The following is a 22,574-nucleotide window of genomic DNA, read 5'->3' as shown; positions in this document are numbered from 1 at the left end:
CACCTTCATCAGATAAGAGTTATTAAAGGCTGTTGAAAAGGACCGTGAAATGATCATAGGAGGAGGTTTTTCTTTTTAATTTTAGTAAGTATTGCAGAAAATGTGCTCTCTTGACAAGATTTAAGACATGCGTAACTGGTCCTCATAGACCAGGGATGGATAAAGTGTGTAGATGCAGTGCCGCCACAGCTGCTTTGTGTTGTATACGACATTCCTGAAAAAAGGGATGCACAGAGGTAGACGGAGCAGATACTGTACTGTGATTCTAACCCCAGAGGCCTTATTCTACACTATTTTCTCCCCCAAATTATAGCTGTAATCTGGGGTACATATTTGAGAGTTTGATTTCTGGTTTTGCTACCCAACAATCCATGACAGATAAATACAAGATCCCAAGCTGGTACCCCTGCCCTGCCACCCTCTGAATTGTTTGCTTAGTAACTGGAATGGGTTTATTGTGATCTGGCCACAGCAATGACCTTAGACAAAAATCATGCAGTCTGTACAATGCTTCCCCCTTGCCTCTGCGGTCCACCCTCCTTTCCCGATGCTCCGCCAGGCATCGTTGTACTGTCCTTTGGCCTACTTGGGTCTTTCTGTTACCTGTCACCGTGTCACACTCAAAGCAACATCCTTAATTTGGACTTGCAAAGTTTCCTTCTCTAATGAAATGTTATTTGTGCAATTTTTACTTCCTTTGGGGTCTTCCTCAAAGTCAAGAAGATTGAAGCTTCATGTAGGAATTAGACCTCTGACTTTGGACTTGTTATCACAGCTTTCCAACCTACTAAGCAAAAAGGCCATATTTAAGTCCAACACAAACACCTTGTCCTCACGTGCCCCAGCCCCCATTGCAGGAGGAGAAAATTGTGCTGGTATGTTTACAGGCTGAAAGTAAAGGAAGGAAACCTTAAGCCAAGTAAATTGAAAATAAATATTATTTTTCTCTAAGGCTGCACCAATGTGAAAAATCTTCTTTCAAGAAACAACCTTTGCTGTTAGCTCTCAATGTGCCAAAAAGTCAGTGATGGTAGCCCCTAAAGAAATTAAGTTGATGCTTTTTCTCAGATTATAAACTCAGCATTATTGAGAATCTCTTCTAAACTTCCAGCATTCTAGGTTCAAAAATATTTACGTTTCCAACTCAAAAATAGAGAGGATTTATTTTGAAAATCTTTTTGGCAGCTTTGTCTGCCTACATAAAAGTTTTAGAAATCTTAATTGGATAATTAAAATCTTTTATGACGTTTCCTAGAAACACACCTAAATGCCTAAATGGCATTTAAAAATGATCAGAATAGTGAGTATGGCCATCGGATCCAGAAATATACAATGTCAAAATGCTATAAACAGCTGGGCTTGGCTGGGTGCGGTGGCTCACGCCTGTAATCCCAACACTTTGAGAGGCTGAGGTGGGCGGATCACAAGGTCAGGAGTTCGAGACCAGCCTGGCCAATGTACGGAAACCCTGTCTCTACAAAAAATACAAAAGAAAAAAAAAGAGAGAGAGAGAATTAGCTGGTCATGGTGGCGGGCACCTGTAGTTCCGGCTACTTGGGAGGCGGAGGCTGGAGACTCACTTGAACCCGGGAGGTGTAGGTTGCAGTGAGCCAAGATCACGCCACGGCACTCCAGCCTGGGTGACAGTGTGAGACTCCATCAAACAAACAAAAACAAACAAACAAAAAACTAGGCTTTGCCTTTCCTGGGTGAGCAAAGGTGATGTACAAAAAGGAAATATGTGAAACAAAAGACATAAGTCGCCTAACAATGATGTGATGCTTGACTTTTTAAAGTACCTGGGAGGAGAAAAGTGGAGAAATCAAATGAAGGCTGGCAACTAAATATTTCCCACACATGGGTGTCTTTTCTCTTTATTTAATGAGCCTTCTTTCCTCACTACCATTTATTTTTCTTATCAATTAAGGTTGGGTACTAAGTTTCCACTGTATTCATTTTGAGTATCAAAGAAGCTAAACAACTTTGGCTGGTCATCTCTCCAGATATATTTCATCAACTTGAGAAGCGGTTCTAGAATAAGTATTGCAGGAAGCTGATTCTCTAACCTAAGCTTTGTGTGTTTTAAGACTATCTGTAGGCCGGGCGCGGTGGCTCAAGCCTGTAATCCCAGCACTTTGGGAGGCCGAGATGGGCGGATCACGAGGTCAGGAGATCGAGACCATCCTGGCTAACACGGTGAAACCCCGTCTCTACTAAGAAATACAAAAAATAGCCGGGCGAGGTGGCAGCGCCTGTAGTCCCAGCTACTCGGGAGGCTGAGGCCGGAGAATGGCGTGAACCCGGGAGGCGGAGCTTGCAGTGAGCTGAGATCCGGCCACTGCACTCCAGCCTGGGCTACAGAGCGAGACTCCGTCTCAAAAAAAAAAAAAAAAAAAAAAAGACTATCTGTAGTGTACATGATGACATTCTCTGCCTCAATCTCGGTTATCACCTTGGTAGATTGAAGTAGAAATGCTACTTTAAGTTTTGTGACCTCAAAACACTGGAAACCTGTGATTTTCTTCTTTTTCAGACATGCTAATAAATTTCTCCATACATCACACTTGTTTCAGGTCTTTATTCTTGCACTTGATCTAAAAAGTCAACAATTAATTAACTTTGGAAGTTCTTTGAGATTGAAGATGATGAGCTAGATACTCATTCCTTGTTTGGGAAAATGGTAGTTTATAACTATGTCTCTGTTTAAGTATAACTCCTTTCCTCATTGTAAAAGTGATACTATCCTGTTGTTGAACATTTAAAGGAAAAAAATCCCACAACTCAAAGATAACTTCAGGCCATCTAAGGTGTGTGTGCGTGTGTGCGTGCGTGTGTGTGTGTGTGAAGGCAGGCTGAAAATATGATTTTGTACTCCATATTGTACTAAATTATAAACATCTACTAATACTAAAAGTGGTCTGTATAAATGTTGCTTAGAGGCCACATAATAATCTGTTGTATGTTTATCATATTAGATTGAACCATATGAAATTGCCAGTATTTAATCTTGTAATCAACAAAAAATGTCAGTTTGATGTGGTTCAACCTAGTAAAATTTAAATTGTGTTCCCCACTTATTGAACATCATGTCTAGCTTTGTCAAAATGTTTAAAAAAAAAGTTACCTAGGAACGTTCATGAACATATCTGTATTAGTTCACATATTTAGTCATTTCTTCAGAATAATTTCCAGAAAAAGAATTGATTTGGAAGATAAATGTGGAGGCTCTTCCCCGTATTTTGAAATTGCTTGCAAAGAGGTTGTAGCAATTTATATTCTTCTTGACTATGTACCCCACTCTATCAATTTTACTCTACCCTCACAGAAATTGAGGATGATAGTATTTTTATCTCTGCCAGTCGTGTAAGTAAATATTATATGCCTTATTTCTTAACATGTCTATAATTAGCACATTTCATATTTGCTCCAATTTTTAAGATGATCAAAACTCAATTCATAAATATATGAAACTACTTGAGAAGTAGGGCCCAAAACCTAAAATGGAATTGGGTTTAACATCATGATATTGAATTACTCTCCTATTACCCCAGATCCATGATAACAGACTGTCTTTAGTAAAACACAGGAAACTACAGAGATGGTGGCAATTGCATTGCCACTATTTTTGACCTATATGGAAAGGATGTAAACTTTCCTATTGTAATTAAGTCATTTGTATGCAAAATATATACCTAGATTTGCCATATTTCTTCAGTAGAGGAGGTTTTTTGTTTTGTTTCAATCTCCCTAAGGATCGGTAATTTTTCTATCCTTAAAAGTCATTATAACAGTCAAATAAATGTCATGTGCAGTTCAATTATAAAATGCTAGAAACTTGGGAGGTAGGGCAAAGCAACTGTGTACAACAGCACCTGGAAATCTCACTGTCTTTTTCACTGGTAATCAACTTAGTTTTGTGGCTGTAACAGTCAGGAATGGCACACCTTTATGCACAGAAAATCATGGTATGCTGCATTGAATAGAAAGTGGCCCTTGAGCTGCAGGCTCCTGACTCATCATAACATCATGTTATGTTGCCTATGTTATGCCTATGTTTCCCCGTCTTTGGGGGCTACTGATATTTTGTGACCTGTATAATTTTATTGTAATAAACACAGATTCAACCAATTCAGTTACTATGCGTGAGATAATGAAATTTCCAGAATATTATGAATTTTAATGATGCAGATTATTAAAACTGGGGTCATCTTGGAAATTACAAGATATATATAGCCACATAATACCATCATGTCACATATTTGTACAGCAAGAATTTTTTTTTAAAATCTTGGAAATATCTGTGTAAGCGTGACCAAATAATTGGCCTTCTTACCCTGCAACCAGCGTTTCAATTAAAATTATGATGGTATGCCCAAGCATCTACTCTGTATTTTTTCCTAGACATTTCTAATCCAGAAATTTCTGCTTCCACCGCTTCCATATCAGATAGGCCTGAAATTAGACTCTGAGAGGGATGACGCACATCCATTACTAGGGTAGATGCAGTGGCTGCCCCCTCTCCCCAGATAAATACCTTTGGAACAGCTCTACCTTCACCACATGCATAAAGGAATTCTGACTACTGCTGAGCTCATGCTGAATATCCAGAAGCATGATGTGAGCCCACCACAGCCAGACTGCCAGGCTCTTATGTGACCAGGGATGAAAACGAGCAGCAACACTCTCAAGTCTGCTAAGGTATCTTTATTAGTCTCTCTTATGTAAAACATTTCCCTCTTAAGATTTTCACATGTCCAGTGATCTTTATATATAATGATAAGGAAAATTCACAGGTTTTCTATGAGAATATTTTCTGTTTTCCTCTCAATAACATTCAAATCACAAGGTAAACATGTTTAGGAATATATTGATGACCTTCTTTTAACCGACAGCAAAACACACAAACCCATCATAGGTTTACTGAACTCAAAATAACCTGAGCCAATTGAGTACCATTTTCAATATCCTGTTCGATTTATTACTTGGATGCCTTCCTTGTAGTTTACACCCTGCCCCAGTTCATTAATAGTACTTGAAAATAAAAAATGCAGACATTTTAAAATCCAGATTCCAGCAACAATTACTTTAGATTTCCATTGCTGAAGATTTCAATTACATCTTAAAGCTAATCTGAACATCAGGCAAATGACAGCTTCACCAAGTATTCAAGTGATATAGCATTAAAATTGTCATTCTGGTATTGCTACCTTACAAAGACTTAGATTATGAGGACATCTGATTTTCTCAAGTCATCAAGGTGCTAGGATCATGAGTTTCTATTTATACTGTTACCAAAACACCAGGGGTTCAGTCTAGGACCTGCTGCTCACTGCACTGAAAGTCAGTCTCTGAGACTTGATTATTGCCAAGGCAAAAGGCTTTAATCGGGTGCTGCAGCTGAGGAGATGGATGATCAGTCTCAAATCCAACTCCCTGGCCAAGTAAAATTAGGGGTCTATACAGCAAGAAAGAAATGTAGCAATGCGTAAGAAAGTAGAAACAAGGGAGAGGTAAGAAAGCAATCATGATGAATGAGTGATCTGGCATCTGATTGTCTGGAGGCGTGATCTGGTGAGTTTTAGTTCTTGATACTTTTTTTGAGAGGCCTGAATGTGTTTCCTGAAGAAGGAACTCAGATAAAACAAATGTAAGTTTCCATCAGAAGGTCAATTTCTGTTTACCCAAAAAACTATCTATGGGACTATTGGGTATATTTCAATATCACATATTTATACAAATAAGAATTCTCAACATTAACATTATTTAAATCAAAATTAAGAAATACATTGCAGATAGGACCATGACTCAAATTGCATCTTTTTAAGTTAAACCACTGTGGTTGTGTTGCAGCAAAATGCTATATGGTCATTTTTAATTAATGTTGCTAATTTTACTCTTATTGATTTTTTATTTTGTTTGTATTAAATCCAAATTTCTTTGTATAGTTACATAAATTATTTTTAATATTAGGGATCTATTGCAATATTTATTTTGAATATGCTTAAGTAATAATGTAATAAAAATAATTTGTGTCAAGGGAATATTCAGGTCTAGCAGAGTTCATTTTATTTAAGAGTAAAGGGTATTACATTTAAGAAACATTGTATTAAATGAAAGCAAATATCTCACTTGGATATCTTCAGTCTAACTGTAGCACCTTATGTATTGTGACTTTATTGTCCATTCTCCACCTGAAACCAAATTTTTCAGCTTTTTCCAGGCTTCTTAATTTTCATATTAGTGTTCTCAATTTTGGCTACACATTGTAATCAGTTAAGGAATTATTAAAAGATTATGATGCCTGGATCCTACCCTCAAGAGATTCTGATTTAATTGGTCTTGGAAGCCTGCATGTCAGGATTTGGGAACAATTCCCTAGGAGATTCTAATGTGCAGCTGAGGTTGAGAACTGTTGCATTGTTCTGAAAGACTAGAAACATAGCATCTTTAAAGCTCATCCAGAAAACCCGAAAGCGCCCCTGTAGCCCATCCACACCACAGGAAGTGTTCCTTATAGAGCAGACATTTTTATAAAAGGCGTCATCTCAGACTATATTCACCAGCTGGGAGCCACATGCTCCACAACGACGTCTCTGCTCAGTGGTGTACATCACTGGTATTTAAGCGGAGAGGAAACTGGAGTCACAAACGTGATACAGACAAAATTGCTCCTCTCCAGCTGCAGTCATTGCCGGAGTCCAGTTCCATAATTGCCAGTGTCAACCTGATATACGAATCACAGCCTGTGCTCAGTTTCTTACCAAGAGTGACTCTCTTCTCCCCCAAGCCAGTGCTCTACGCTATGAACATAAATTCTGCCTGCAATTTTTAAAATCCCAAATTTAATTCTGAGGGTTCTAAACGAAGTCATTATATTGTTTATTTGTTGTCAACACTGTCCAAATTTAGAAAGATTTGAAATAAAACTTCAAAAGGATAAAAGTATCAATGATGGAATATACAGGCATTACTAAAAGAAATGATGTATGACATTGTCTTGTCAAAATTCACAAGACTCATTATCTAAGCCAGTCCTCCACTGCTATGTGGCGACTTGACTCTGATGATATAGGAATCAGAAATGGGCCTCTCATGATGCCATCAAGCTACTCTATAGATGTTAAAACTAAGCCTCTTATGAAAGAAATTATGTTCCTAAAATAATTCATGGATGTTCAAAAAGCTTTTTGAAAAGCAAAAAGGAGTATAATTCTGATTTTTTATTATTTAAACAATATAATGTTTTTATTTAAAATCTTTATTGTATGGTATAATTTAAATACATAACCAATGGAGAAATCTTTGCATTAGATAGGTGAATTCAAACTCCCTTTGACAACCTACAAATGTGTCCTTACACAAATTTTTAAAGTAAAATTTAATATTTTAATTGTTAAAAGTTGTTGTTTTGGGAAACTTCTGGTAAGATGGCAGATAATAGCAAATACTCCATTCTAATACAATGTAAATATCAGTAAAATAATCTATGTGTCCTATCTAAACATTATCTTGGTTGTTTAACATATTTTTAATAATAGCTTTATTGAAATATCATTGTTTTTGTGTTTGTTTCAAATATTGAATAGTATATACTAAAAAAATTATAAAGAAAACTTTAAAAAATTGTAAAAGGAAACGAGTTATTTCAAAGATAAAGAAGGAATCAGTATTATTTGAGAAAATTTCAATAATATTGAAATAATAAATCTATAGGAATCAAAAGTGAAATTTGGAAAATGCAGAATCCCACTCAGACCTTAAAGATGCTATTCAATCATCGAAGAAGAATATAAACATTATGTATTGCAATTTTTTTTGTATTACTCTCTGTTAAGAACATTGTTGGCTGGGCACAGTAGCTCACGCCTGTAATCCCAGCACTTTAGGAGGCCAAGGCAGGAGGATCACCTGACGGGAGGCGTTTGAGACCAGCCTGGCCAACATAGTGAAACCCCATCTCTACTAAAAATATGAAAATTAGCCAGGCATGGTAGTGCGCACCTGTAATCCCACCCACTACTCAGGAGGCTGAGGTGGGATAATCGCCTGAACCCAAGAGGCGGAGGTTGCAGTGAGCCAGATCGCACCACTGTACTCCAACCTGGGTGACCGAGCAGAAAGAGACTCTGTTCCCCCACACCCTCAAGAAAAAATAAAAAAGTAAAAAAATTGTTGAGGGCAATTTAAAAATAGAATCTGTATTGAAGAATTATAAGCAGAATATAAAATCAGATAATCGCTCTAGAGCATGAAAACATTATTTAAAAATCAAAGTGAATAGAAGAGGAAGATCTAGAGATCCTAGCTTAGAGATTTATTCTGACAGCTCGAAATGGTAGAGAGTATATGATGCTGAATCAATCAATGTGATATATATAAACTTTTCAGAACCGAATTTAAATAATGGCCTTTTATCTTTTTCTGTTTTAAGAAGCCTTAAATCTACCAGGATGAAAGAATTAGAGAAAAGAGATAAAATTAAGTTTTAGAAGATGGAAAACACAAGGTAAATGGAAGACCTTAAGGCTAAATCATAAACCAGAAGAGCAAGCCAATTCACAGAGCAAAACCTAGAAAAAGTTCAGAAACTGATGGAATCAGTTACCTTTGTAAGTGAATTCAAATGACTGCCTAAAGTTATATATAAGAAGCATTAAACTTGGAATGCCACTTTCACTTAAGATCCAGAAAACTGTAGGTGAGTTTCATCTCGTTCTAACAACAAGAAAAAGAGGAATCTATAAAATCTAAAACTATCTTCAACCTATTATAGGGCTCACTTTGCAAGGCAACTAGTGACCTAAATTCTGAGTCATGAGTATCTCCTGTAAGGAGAAATGGAATATATGGACTCTTTTACCTATGGAGATGAATGCCATACAAGTAAGAATAAAGAAACAGAAATTTTAATAAAACCTTAGAGGACAAATGTAATAAAACCTTAAAAGGCAAATGTACTCTATCATGGCAGTTTAGAATTAATGAGAGGACTAATAAAAGGAATTTCTGCATTCACCACCTTTTTTTCCCATGGATCTCCATTGGGAGCTCATAAGAAAGACTAGGAATGGGGCAGAATACCTGAAAGCCAGGCTTGGTGGCCAAAAAACACTTCAGAACTTCTCTTTCAAGAAAAACAAGACATAATCTACGTAAATCCCTAAGAAAAAAAGTCATGTGGGTGTTGGACCAAGATTTCATCATTCCTTTCTTTGTTCTTGATACAACAGTAGGAAAAAAAACTCAGTTCCTGGCTAACACAGTGAAACCCCGTCTCTACTAAAAATAAAAAATAAAAATTAGCTGGACGCAGTGGCAGGCGCCTGTAGTCCCAACTACTTGGGAGGCTGAGGCAGGAGAATGGCGTGAACCCAGGAGGTGGAGCTTGCAGTGAGCCGAGATTGCACCACTGCACTCCGGCCTGGGTGACAGAGCGAGACTCTGTCTCAAAAAAAAAAAAAAAAAATAATAAGGATTATAGAAGACCTGAACAATGTTGCAACCAATTTGACCTAACTGACCTTTGCAGACCACTCAAAGAGGCAGAATATACATTCTTTTCAGGAGTGCTGGGATCATTCACCAAAATAGACCATATGGTCTAGTCCAAACAATATAATTTAAACAAAATAGGCCATAGAGACTAATTTAACCAATCATAAACTAGTTTCAAAGGATACAAAGAATACAAAATATTTTTCTGGCATGATGGATGCTTAATAGATATTGGAATAATTTAATAGATATTTGGAAAATTCCTAACATTTGGAAATTATACAACATGTTTTGAAATAACCCATAGGTCAAATAAAAAACCATAAGAAAAAATAGTAAATAATTTCTAATTTCTGATTTAAAATGAAAAGACAGCCTTCCATTTCCAAAATGACAGTATAAAAGCAAGTTGGTGTTACTCTTCCCCCACAGAAGAACAAAAAGAAATATACAGTACTGATATTATAACCAGCAATATCCCAAACTCAAATATGAGAATGAGATAGTTCCTAAAGTCACAGAGAAGTGAAACAATTCCAAATAGATAGTAAGAGAATCAGACTTCCATATCCATGATGCCCCTCCGGGTAATCAGCCCAGCACCAAGTGCATGGAAAATTTCCAGAGTCCTCACCATCTGAGTTTACTAGAAAGAGACCTGTCCCTGTATCAACCCTTGGGAAGCAGCAGAAGTGTCTGAAGGGAGAAATATCCCTGAGGACAGCCAGAGACAAAGCAGGGAGGACTACCATCCCCAGTTCAGGGAATTCTTCTCCATAACTCAGCCAAAGGAGATGCCAAATCACAGTGACTATTCAGCAGCAGTATGTTGTAGGAGATTTGTTCCATAGGTCTCTGGGCACAAAACCCTACCAAGCCTTTTCATACTACCAGGATATTCTCTTTGAGACCTCCCATATTCAGGATGGACCATACTCTGATAATTCACTAGAACCAAAGAAAATCTAGGCTTAGGGTGTCAGCTACTGCCTAAAAGGAGGAAGCAATCTAGTTGAAAAATTAAAAAGACAGAAAATCAGCAGGCAAATTACAAAGAATCTCTATGCAAACATATCCAATAAAAGGCAAAGTAAGCCAGACAGAATAGTCTGAAATAAATAATCCTTCAATGCAAGTATATAGTACTATATCCACAGGAAACAGTAGCAAACAGGGAAACCTGACCCCCTCAAATGGATAAAGCAAGGAACAAGTGACTAACCCTAATGAGATGACAATATGTGAACTCTCGACCAAAAATTCAAAACAGCAGTTTTAAGGAAACTCAGCAATCTTTAAGATAACAGAAAAAAGCAATTCAGAAATTTATCAGAGAAATTTAACAAAGATACTGAAATAATTTTTTAAAAATCAAATAGAATCTTGGAACTGAAAAACACATTTACCGAACTGAAGAATTCATTAGAGGCCCTCAGCAGAATGGATCAAGCAGAGGAAAGAATCAGTGAGCTTCAAGATAAGCTATTTAAAAATACACCGTTGGAGGAAAAAGAAAAAAAAGAGAATAAAAATAAATTAAGATCACCTAGAAAATATAGATAATTATCTCAAAAGACCAAATCCAAGAATTATTGGTATTCGAGAGGGAGTTTAGGAAGAGCAAAGAGTAGAAAGAAATAATAACAGAAATAATAAAAAATAAGAGAAATAATAACGGAAAATTTTCCAAAACTTGAAAAGAGATAAATATCCAGGTACAGGAACATCAGAGAATACCAAAGAGATTCAACCCAAATAAGACTACCCGGAAGCATACAATAATCAACCTCTCAACCATCAAGGACAACAAGAGGATTCTAAAAGCAGCAATAAAAACGGAACAACATTTTAAAGAGCTCGAATTCATCTGGCAACAGACTTCTCAATGGAAATTATACAGGCCAGAAAGAAATGGGATAACATTTTTTAAATATCCAAGAATATTGTATCTAGCAAAGTTATCCTTCAAATATGAAGGCATGATAAAGTCCTTCCAGACAAACCAAAGCTGAGATAATTCACCACCACCAGACCCATCACACTGGAAATGCTAATAATTCTTTAATCCGAGAGGAAGAACAACCACTGTGCAAAAAGAAAACATTTAAATGCAAAAAATCCACTGGGAAAATTAAGCATGTGGACAAACTGAGACTACTCTAATACTGTAATTGTGATGTTCAATCTACTCATAACTCTAGTATGAAGTCCAAAAGACAAGTCTATCAAAGACAATACTTACAGAAACCTGTTAAGAGAAGGTATGTAAAAATACATAAATTGTGAAAACGAAACCAAAATGAGGGGGCAAGGAGATGGAATTAAAGAGTAGAAATCTGAAAAACGCTTTGTTTCTGTTCTTTCCTTTGTGATCAAAGTTAAGTTTTCATTCCTTTAAAACAACTTGTTGCATCTATAAGATGTTTTTTGTAAGCCTCACGGTGAGACTACAATGAAATGGTGGCCTATAAAGGATTCACTAAAAATAAAAGGGAACAGATTAAAACATATTACTAGAGAAAAATCACCTAGCCACAAAGGAAGACAATAAGAAAGGAACAGAGGAGTTCAGTAAACAACCAGAAAGCAAGCAACACAGTGGTAGTAATAAGTCCTTACTTATCAATAACAATGAATGTAAATGAACTCAATTATCCAATTAAAAGGCACAGAGTTGCTGAATGGATAAAGAAACGAGACCCAACTATATGCTATCTATCAGAAAGCCACTTCACCTCTAGAGACACAGACTGAAAATGAAGGAGTTTCCATGGAGCTGGAAACCAAAAAAGAACAGGAACAACTATACTTATATCAGGAAATGGACTACAAATTAAAGACTAAAAAGACAAGATCACTACATAATGATAAAGGGTTCAATTTAGCAAGAATATGTAATAATTAATAAATATCTGTGCACCCAACACTAGAGATCCCAGGTATATAAAGCAAATATTAATAGATCTAACAAGAGAGATAAACTTCAATACAATAATAGCAGGAGATTACAACACCCTATTTGCAGTATGGATAGACCATCCAGACAGGAAATCAACAAAGAAACATCAGCGTTAAACAACACACTAGACCAAATATATCTGACATTTATAGAACATTTAATCCACCTGCTGCAAAATATGCATTCTTTTCATCAGCACATATAAAATTCTCCAGAACAGACAATATATTGAGCCACACAAGTCTCAGCAAATTCAAAAAAATAGAAATCATATTAGATATCTTTTCTGAACACAATAGAATAAAACTGGAAATTAATAATAAGGAAAACCTCAGAAAATACACATGCACGTAGAAATTAAACAACATGTTCTTGAATGACCATTAGGTCACTGAATAAATTCAGAACAAAACTTTAGAATTTTTAAAAACAGATTAAAATGGAAATACAACATACCAGAATCTATGGGATACAACAAACACAGTACTAAAAGAGATGTTTGTGACAATAAATATATATGTCAAAAAAGTAGAAAGGCTTCAAATAAACAATTTAGTGATACATCTCAAGGTATTAAAAAAAGAATGAATCAAACCCAAAATTAGTTGAAGGAAATAAAAATATGAGCAAAAGTAAATAAATTTGAAACTAAACAACATAGATGATCAACAAAATGAAAAGTACTGAAACTAAAAAAGTAATGTAATTTTTATATCAACAGCCTGAAAAAAATGATATGATCTCCTTAGATGCAGAAAAAGCAAAGTTCAACACCCATCTATAATTTAAGAAAAACAGAAACAAATGAAAAATTCTCTTACCAAACTAGACGAAAGAAAATTGCTCCATCTGATTAAGGACAGCTTCAAAAATCTGTAGCTAGTATCAGACATAATGGTGAAACACTAAATTATTTCCCCCCAACATCAATAAAAAAGCAAGAATGTCTGTCCTTATGACATGTATTTGACATTGTGCTAGTGCAGTACTAGCCACTGCAACAACATAAATTAAAAAATAAATAAAAGGCATACAAATTGCAAAGGAAAAAATTAAATTTTCTTTATTCACAGACTTGATTGTCCACCTTGCAAGTCCCCAAAGAACTACAAAAGGCATGTGACCTTGAATATGACAACACCACAGAATAAGTAAAAGGTCAAATATAAAATCAAAAGTACTTTTGTATTCTAGGAAAAAACAATTGCAGTGACATGATCCAATTGGGATTAAAAAAACAAAACAAAACAAAACAAAAAAAACCACTCTGGTTAACTGTGAATCACGGCAGGTGATGGCATACTCAGTAAAAGGCCATTTAGGAAAGTTCAGTAGTCCAGCAGGTGATAATGATCAGTTGGCCTGGAGTGATGATGGAGGTGGAGAGTTGATTGATTCCAGAAATGTTTAAGAAGTCAAATCAATGGGATCAGCAATGGATTATTCGTGGGAGAAAAGAGAGGTGTTAAGGATCACCATTGTTCCTGACTTTTGTAAATTGGTGGAAGATGGTGCAGTTCATTGAGGAAGAAAATTCTACAAACAACAACAACAACAACAACAAAAACAGATTGGAAACAAAGGTCATATGTTTAGTTTCAGATACAAGCAGCCCAAGGTACCTTTGAGACTCTAAGAGAAATCAGATATGTCACTCAGAAAACTTGACTTAAAGACATCTGCACCTACTTAAAAACTAGTTGGGGAGTGTTTTACTTCCAATTACGTGGTCAGTTTTCATGAGGGGCTTAAAACCTAGATGACGGATTGATAGGTGCAGCAAACCACCATGGCACGGATATACCTATGCAACAAACATGCACATTCTGCACATATATCCTGAAACTTAAGTAAATTTGTTTTAAAAAATGAAACAATATTAAAAAAAAAACTAGTTGGGGTTCAAATCACCTAGGTAGAAGTTTAGAATAGAAAGAGAATAAAACCTGGGATTAACCTTCCAAGAAACCAGCACTTAAAGGCTGGGTGAGAAGGATAAAAGTGAGGAAGAGGAAAAAGAATAGTTAGCAAGATAGGGAACAAAGACATTATTTGTCTTAGATGCTAAGAGAAGAATCATCAGAAAGTACTTATTCTGAAAAACAGGCTCCAAATATTACTATGCAATGTGATGAATTAAGATTTAATTCAAAAATAGGAGCAATTATAGTGAAGAATAAAGTTGGGTAAGCAAAGAGAGATGAATACATGAAAGTAATTTTTTAAATCAAAGATAAAATCATGCAGATTGTGTTTTCAAAAGAATTTTAGATTCTGTTTAATACCTTTACTTCTTGCCCTAAATTCTACTTTGTCCCGAAATAATTTTATTAATGCTACTTTATTTTCTCCCAATTATCATCAACTTACAATTTTTAAATCTTCTCTTCAAGTCTTTCTTTCGTAGTCTCTTTTGTTGCTATAGTTGTAACTGCAGAAAATGTTTTGAATAAGCAAAGGAATGGTTTTGAGGGGAAATAAAAGCCCTTGCTTTGATAATTAGATAAATATAGAAGACATTAAACCAAACAGTTGCCGTGATCATCTCTGGGTGTTTGAATTTCATATGGATTTTATACCCCTCTGTATTAACTAAATACTTTAAGATAAATGTGCATTACTTTTTATATTTTAATATATGTCATAAAGTATTAATTTTTTTTAAGGAGAAACCATTTTCCACCTATGTTTTTGTTCATTGGTTTACCCTTTTTGAGTTGTCATAGTGTTTTTCTCTTTTTCTACTGGATTGTTCTTTTTCAAACTTATCTAAAGCACTCTATATATTAGGCTTCATATCTTTATATATTGTGTTTATTGCCTCTTTTCTGTTATACATATTTATATTTTCTCCCAGTTTATCATTTTGTTTTAATTTTATTCATATCAGTGGTCATATAAAAGTTTTAATGTGTATGGAGAAAAATCTGTCAATTCTTTCCTGTGTGTCTTGTTGGTACATATCCAATATTTTAATAGTGAAAATAAGGGTAATAAATTCATAGCATTAGATATTTGCATAAATTGTGACACATCTATGAACATACAGCAAACAAAAATTTAGCAATATTTGAAATGTTTACAATTTCTTATTAAGAAATAGAGTAATTGCAAACATTATGATTCCATCTTTTTACTATATAAACACACAGGAAATGAGGACTGAAAACGGATAGTTATCTTTGTGCAGTGCAATTACAGATGATATATTCTTTATGCTTTCTTATATTTTTCAGCTTTGTTTCCTGCAATGTACAGAAAAAATGGCTTTTATAGGAAAAAAACTTCAAAAGTCATTTTAAAAATAAAAGGACATATATGCAAGTGATCATAACGATATACAAGATTAAGTGGGGAAGTGGGGATTAAGGGAAAGAGGCTATTTAGGATGTTTCTAACATTTTGAATCTGGACACCTAAAAGTGTGTCCTTGACAAATAAAAGATATAGGAGGAGATTAAAATGAGGAAAAATTGAAGAGTTCTGCATTGCAAATGTTGAGTTTCTGCTGACAGTGCATTGTCCATGTATGAGTCATTTGAAAATGTAGAACTGGAATTCAAGATGAGAGATACAGATGTAAAAGTCATAGGAAAATTAGTGAAACATGAGCATTTTCAGAATAGGTAATTCCACAAGGAGATCTATCCAGAGAAGGAATTTGAGGCCGAATCCTTAAGAAACAATTATGTTCAAGGGAAACAAAGAGCATCTTCTATGGTCTGAATGCATCCTCACAAAATTCATGTTAAAAGTTATTTGCCAATGTGATGATAGTAAGATGTAGGGCCTTTGGGAGCTGATTAGGTTATGAGGGTGGAACCCTTGTGAATGGATTAATGCCCCTATAAAAGGATTCAAGGAAACTAGCTAGGCCCATCTCCCTTTCTGTCCCTTCTGCCATGTGAGGACATAGCATTAGTCCCTGCTGAAGGATGCAGCAACACGATGCCATTTTGGAAGCAAAGCCCAGGCCCTCACCAGACTCAACCTGCCAGCACCTTTATTTTGGACTTCCCAGCCTCCAGAACCATAAGAAATAAATTTGTTCTTTATAAATTACCCAGTTTCTGGTATTTTGTGATAGCAGCACAAACAGACTAAGACAGTGTCTGAGAAAGGGAGCAGGAGAGACCAGAGCTGATGAAAGAGAACCTGAATGGCACAGACCTGAATTACCCATCTTGTGGATGATGAAGAAGGTAAAGAAGAAGGTCTCAAGGAGGAAAGAAGTGAGCACATAAACATGCTGCTGTGGTTAATAATAATTAATTTCTGCTCTCATACTTCTAAGTAGGAATCCAAATGGCAAAGTGCCCCATCATCTTTCACCCTAACCCTAAAAGTCCCCAATATAGACTTTTTATCCTACTCCCACCTTCAAAACCTACAACCAAGATATATATATTTTCCAAATTAAGAATAACAGGGGAGTGCGTGGGGATGGAAATCAGGGAGTTGGATAATTAGGTGGTGCTGGGGCAATAAAATTATATGTTTAGAGAGGGGAAAGAGCAACATTTCCTCTTGTCTCCTGGCACCTCAATAGGAAGAGCTGGATTTCTCAACAACCTTGGCCAGATTCTATGAAGACATGAACTAATAACGAAAAGTGTCTAAGTAATGGCAGGAAATGACCCAGTTGCCCATTACTTAGAAAAGTATGGAAGATAAGAAAGTCTGTTCTTTGAAGACCCATGTCAGTGTAAAGACATCTGAAAGTCCTTTCATGAGTCTTTAGTGGAAGAGAAGAGAATCACTTCCCCCTTGCCAAGAGCATTCCTTAACAGGAATACCAGGTATTGCTGAGCAGTTCTGAATGGAGTGCCAAGCCCCATGCCACTCCAAGGACTGTGTCTGAGTGACTGATAGTAAATGCCATAAGATCAAGGACAAGCAAGGGAATGCTTCCCTTGTCGACCCAGATATCTGGATGTTTTGGTTTTGTTTTTTGTTGTTGTCACTGTCTCACCCATTACAGATGAAGAGGAAGGACGAGGACTTTTTTTAGGAAGTTAGGGAAGGATCAAGCTTTCTGAAGGAGAAAAAGATGGAGCGAGCCATAAAATTTGAAAACTTTTTTTTTAAATATTAGTTACAGAACTAAAGAAAGAATATAGATCCAGAACTGAAAACAAATTTTAACATTTTACAAATGATATTTATGAAGCAAAAAATTGTTTTACAAATAAATATGTACCTGCACCAAGATGACATAACAGACCATTGTCTGATTGGATATATTATTAATTTTTCTGAAGACAGAGCAAACGAGTCAAAGGTCAACCCCTTTGATATCAGTTAAGCTAAACTGAAGGTAAAGCAAAAAAAAAAAAAACCCTCAGGATAATAATTGGAGAAACAGCTTCCTTAGGAAAGAAGAGCTCATGCATTTTTCTCTTAAATCCAAAATGAAAAACCAATATTAAAAATGGACAGAAATTTGATTTGTTTAAAACCAGAGTTGCTCTTGGAAACAAGTAACAAGGACAGTTTGTTCATTGCAGTAGACCTAATAAATTTAAGGCACCAAATGTGTAATTGGAAGTTTGTTATCATTTGGAAAGATCTTTCTTTCAAAAGCACAGGCGCCCACCAGCAGTAGGTTGGTGTCAAGCAAATAGCCAAGCCAAATAGCAGTGACTTACTGTTTGGCTTGCAGGTAATTGGGGCCATGAAACCATTTTTCAGAGAAGTCCAAACCCTGTGAGGAATGCCTGGGAGGAGGGAATAGAGCAGGGGAGGCTGGAAGGGAGGTGGTGGGGGTCATAAGGAACCAGGAAAGAACACCAGTACTCGTATTGGGATTAGGGACAGAGAAGTTTTACAACTTTTGAACCTAAAAAAGACAAGTATTTCTTAAGCAGACATTGATACGGGAGATGATTTATAATAATAATAATAATAGATAATATTTATTGCTTGGTATGTACCAGATAGCATGCTAAGCACTTTAAATGTCATATTTACTTCTCAAAACAACTGTTTTATTGATGAAAGTTCTGATTCTCAGTAAGATCAAGTAATTTGCCCACATCATGTAACTAGACACAGAGCCAACAATTAAGCCCACATCTGCCTGATTTCAATATCACACTTATTAACCCCCCTCCCCCACCTCCGCCTCTTCCCTAACACAGGCTAAATGAAATGGAAAGGTTTTGTTTGTCTCCATTTTATTTTTGGTTTCTGAGATATAGCGAGAGCTGCCTCCTTATCTCTCTTCCTTCTGGAATTCACCAAGAAGAGGATTCAGTAAAAAGAGCCAAGGCAAGCTCCTGTGGCTAAGGAAGAGACAGTGTGAGTTTCTTCTTCTTTTGAGTCATGCTTATGTTGTTGGTGTTTCTTATAGTGGATTATTTAAAGCAAAAACAGGTAGGTGTATTTCAGGATGTGTAGTTTCAATCAACACTCTTAAAGCAAGCAAAGGAAGAGATTGTAAATCAAGCAGACCTGCAGATGGTCCTGTGGTAAGAAGCTTCAGGGTCATCTGCTAATGCTCAATGAATCTCCGTGTCTCACCACCCTCCTGACCACCAAACACATCACCGTGCACCTGTGGCAGTTCAATTTCTCCTTTGATGACTGCAGAGAGAGGTTGAAAAAAATATCCCACAAAAGTCTTTCTTCTTCTCTGTTGCTTCAACTCCAAGAGGAGACTGAAATCAAGGAAGAAATCCTTGTAGTAGAAATCAACATAGTACCACATGCAGAGAGTTTCTGTGTCTATGAAAAATGGAAAGATAAACCCTGCACACTTGTCCCCCTACCCATGTCCTAGGAGAGAGACTGTGGGCCCTGCTGCAGCTCCTGTCCAGCAGCCCCTCCACCTGGTGCTCTCCACCAGGGCTCCAGTAACTCCTCCCTCCCTTTTCCCTTCAGGTGGCAGTGAAAATGCTCCCCACCCTGAAGGCTCCCTATGGCTTCCCTGCACTCTGCCCACAACTTCGATCATAATTTCTTAATGTAACTCTTTTTATGTTATTCATTTTTAAGGTGCTGTTTCTTGACAATATCCTGACAGATTCCATCTTATATAACATTAAAAATTGAAAAACTACAACCCAGAGGAAATGAAATCAGTACCCTGTAGAGATATCTACACTCCCACATTCACTGCATCATTATTCACAATAGCCAAGATATAGAAACAATCTAAGTGTCCATTGAGGGATGAATGGATAAAGAAATTGTGGTACATATATATAATGGAATTATTATTCAGTCTTTAAAAAGAAGGAAATCTGCAATTTGTGACATGGATGAATCTAGAAGTCATTATGCCTAAGTGAAACAAGCCAGACACAGAAACAAAAATAGTGTATGATTTCACTGTGGAATCTAAAACAAACATCAAATATGTAGAAACAGCCAAAAGCAGTGGCTCACACGTGTAATTCCAGCTACTCAGGAGAATGAGGCAGGAGGACTATTTGAGGTCAGGCACTGGAGACCAGCCTGGGCAACATAGAAAACCCTGTATCTTTAAAAAAATGAAAAAAAAAATAAAAAGAAATCAATGGGGCTGGGTGGCGCATACACCTGTAGTCCCCACTGCTTGGGAGCTTAGGCATTCAAGGCTGCAGGGAGCTATGATGATCGTGCCATTGCACTTCAGCCTGGGCAACACAGCAAGACCCTATCTCTTGGGGGAAAAAAAAGCAACAGAGAACTAGAACAGGGAGGGAGATTAAGTCTAGGGAGCTCATGTACAGCATGAGGACTGTAGTTCATAATAAACCAGATGAATTAAACAACTGAGGAGGGGGTAAGAATGTTGTTAGGATAAAAAAGGGCAAGGAAAAGACAATATCAGCATGTGTACGACCTACAAAGTTGTGAATTTCCAAGCCAGCTTGTATACAGTCATCCCTCTGCATCTGCAGGCGATTGTTCCAGGCGACCTCCCACCTTTGCCCCTGCCTCCAATACCAAAATCAATGGATACTCAAGTCTCTGGTTTAAAATGGTATACTATTTGCATATAACCTAGGCATATCTTTCTGCACACATTAAATCATTTCTAGATTATGTATAATATGTAATACAATATAAATGCTATGTAAATAGTTGTCACCCTGTGTTGGTTTAGTTGTATTATGTTTATTGTGCTATTTTTGTTTTTTCAAATATTTTCAAGCTGCAGTTGCTTAAATCCAGAGATGTGAAACATGCAAATACAGGAGGCTGACTGTATTGTGTAGTATGTCGGAAATCAGCTAAGATAATAGCTTTTAGGTGACCCCACCTCAAAAAGTAACAATGGAAGATGATGGATAGGATAATTTGCTTGACTGTAGTAAACACTTCAACTGTGTATATCACAACATGATGTTGGACACCTTCAATATATACAATGAAACAAGAAATTCGATACCAGGGAAGTACTGTAGAGATCCTTCCTCACCTTCATTGAAACCCCCCTCATGCTCTGTCCTTTCTCCCTCAGATTCCACATGCTGCACACTTCATATGCACATCATTGTTTTCTGCTGTCACCTCTGTGGCTCTTGATTCATGTGATGAAGCCCTGCCTCTCCATCCTCTACCTGCTTCTACCCCTCCATGCTACCTCCACCTTTCACTCCCACGACTGCCTGTGTCATCATCTGCATGGATTCTTTTCACTTCTCTGCCAGCTTCAAGGTGTTGCTTTGTAAGGTATTTTATTCTGCCAGCACCTCCCAAGGATATCATTTGCCTCCTTGCACCACCAAGTCATGATGATCCCACTCTTAAAGGTCCAAATAGGCCAGGCACAGTGGCTCACGCCTGTAATCCCAACTGTAATCCCAACACTTTGGGAGGCTGAGGTGGGCAGATCATGAGGTCAGGAGTCTGAGACCAGCCTGGTCAACATGATAAAATCCTGTCTCTACTAAAAATACAAAAAAATAAATAAATAAATAAAATTAGCTAGGTGTGCTGGCAGGCGCCTGTAATCCCAGCTACTCAGGAGGCTGAGGCAGGAAAATCGTTTGAACCCAGGAGGTGGAGGTTGCAGTGAGCTGAGATCGCACCATTGCCCTCCAGCGTAGGTGACAGGGCAAGACTCCGTGTAAAAAATAAATAAATAAATAAATAAATAAATAAATAAATCCAAATAACATTCTACTTCACTTGCAAAGCCTGCATTACAGAATCAAAAGCTGTAAAACAGTAGATTCTTTCACACTACTAACCTCAACACAACCAAATTGTCTTCTCCAGCTCTTCATGCCTGTTCCAGATTTGTACTCCGAATATATATTCGAGTCCATTTGCTTATTACCTATAGACACAGTTACTTGTTCTTCAGATAGCTGTGCCTTCTTTACAAGGCACATTTTCATTGACAATGGGCGCTTGGTGTTTGTTTCTGGGACTGCTAGTTAGAGTAGAGGGAAATGCATAGGCCTGAATTCTCTCTCTCATCTCATTCTGTTATTAAAAGTGAGTCCCTAAGAGTTTGTCTCACTAGGTTCAATTTTCAGCACACAGGTTATTCAAATGCTCATTCTACATTGAAATCAGCATGGATTGTGTAATAACAGGAAAGAGAAATATACAGACTCTCTGTGCTTGGCATGGTAATGTGTCATGTGGCTTGAAAAGGTATGTCTGGGAGTATCATATGGCTGTTACTCAGTCTGGACACAGAAGAGCTTTGTATGGCATCCCTCACTGTCCAGCCCCAAATAACAGATATTCAGCTGAGCTGGCTCACATCGACTGTGAGAAGTTTCAATCTACTTCATGAAATATTTTTTCAACTGCAAAATATTCATTTTTGTCCAAAAGAAAAAAATTCAATCACTTCTTTATTTTTACTCCCAATCCAAGATCATGTTTTAATCTTTTGATTCAGAGGACCCAGGATTACACCTTAAATAAAATAACTCATCTTTAATTTTCAAAGCATGATTTGCTTGGAGTGTTCTCTTTTAAATATATTCTCATGTTGTAATTAATTCCCATTAATTAAATGCTTGTGAATGCTACAACAACCCTATGAAGGAGGTACTATTTTTCAAATGTCAAAAAATGAGGCTTAAGATGTTGAAGAAACTTGCCCACATTTACACAGTTAATACATAAGGATCTTGAATTCAAATGCAGGGCTATCTAATTTCAGATACTG

This window comes from Macaca fascicularis, chromosome 7, assembly GCF_037993035.2.
Source record: "Macaca fascicularis isolate 582-1 chromosome 7, T2T-MFA8v1.1".
Lineage (NCBI taxonomy): Eukaryota > Metazoa > Chordata > Mammalia > Primates > Cercopithecidae > Macaca > Macaca fascicularis.
This window is presented reverse-complemented; position numbering follows the sequence as displayed.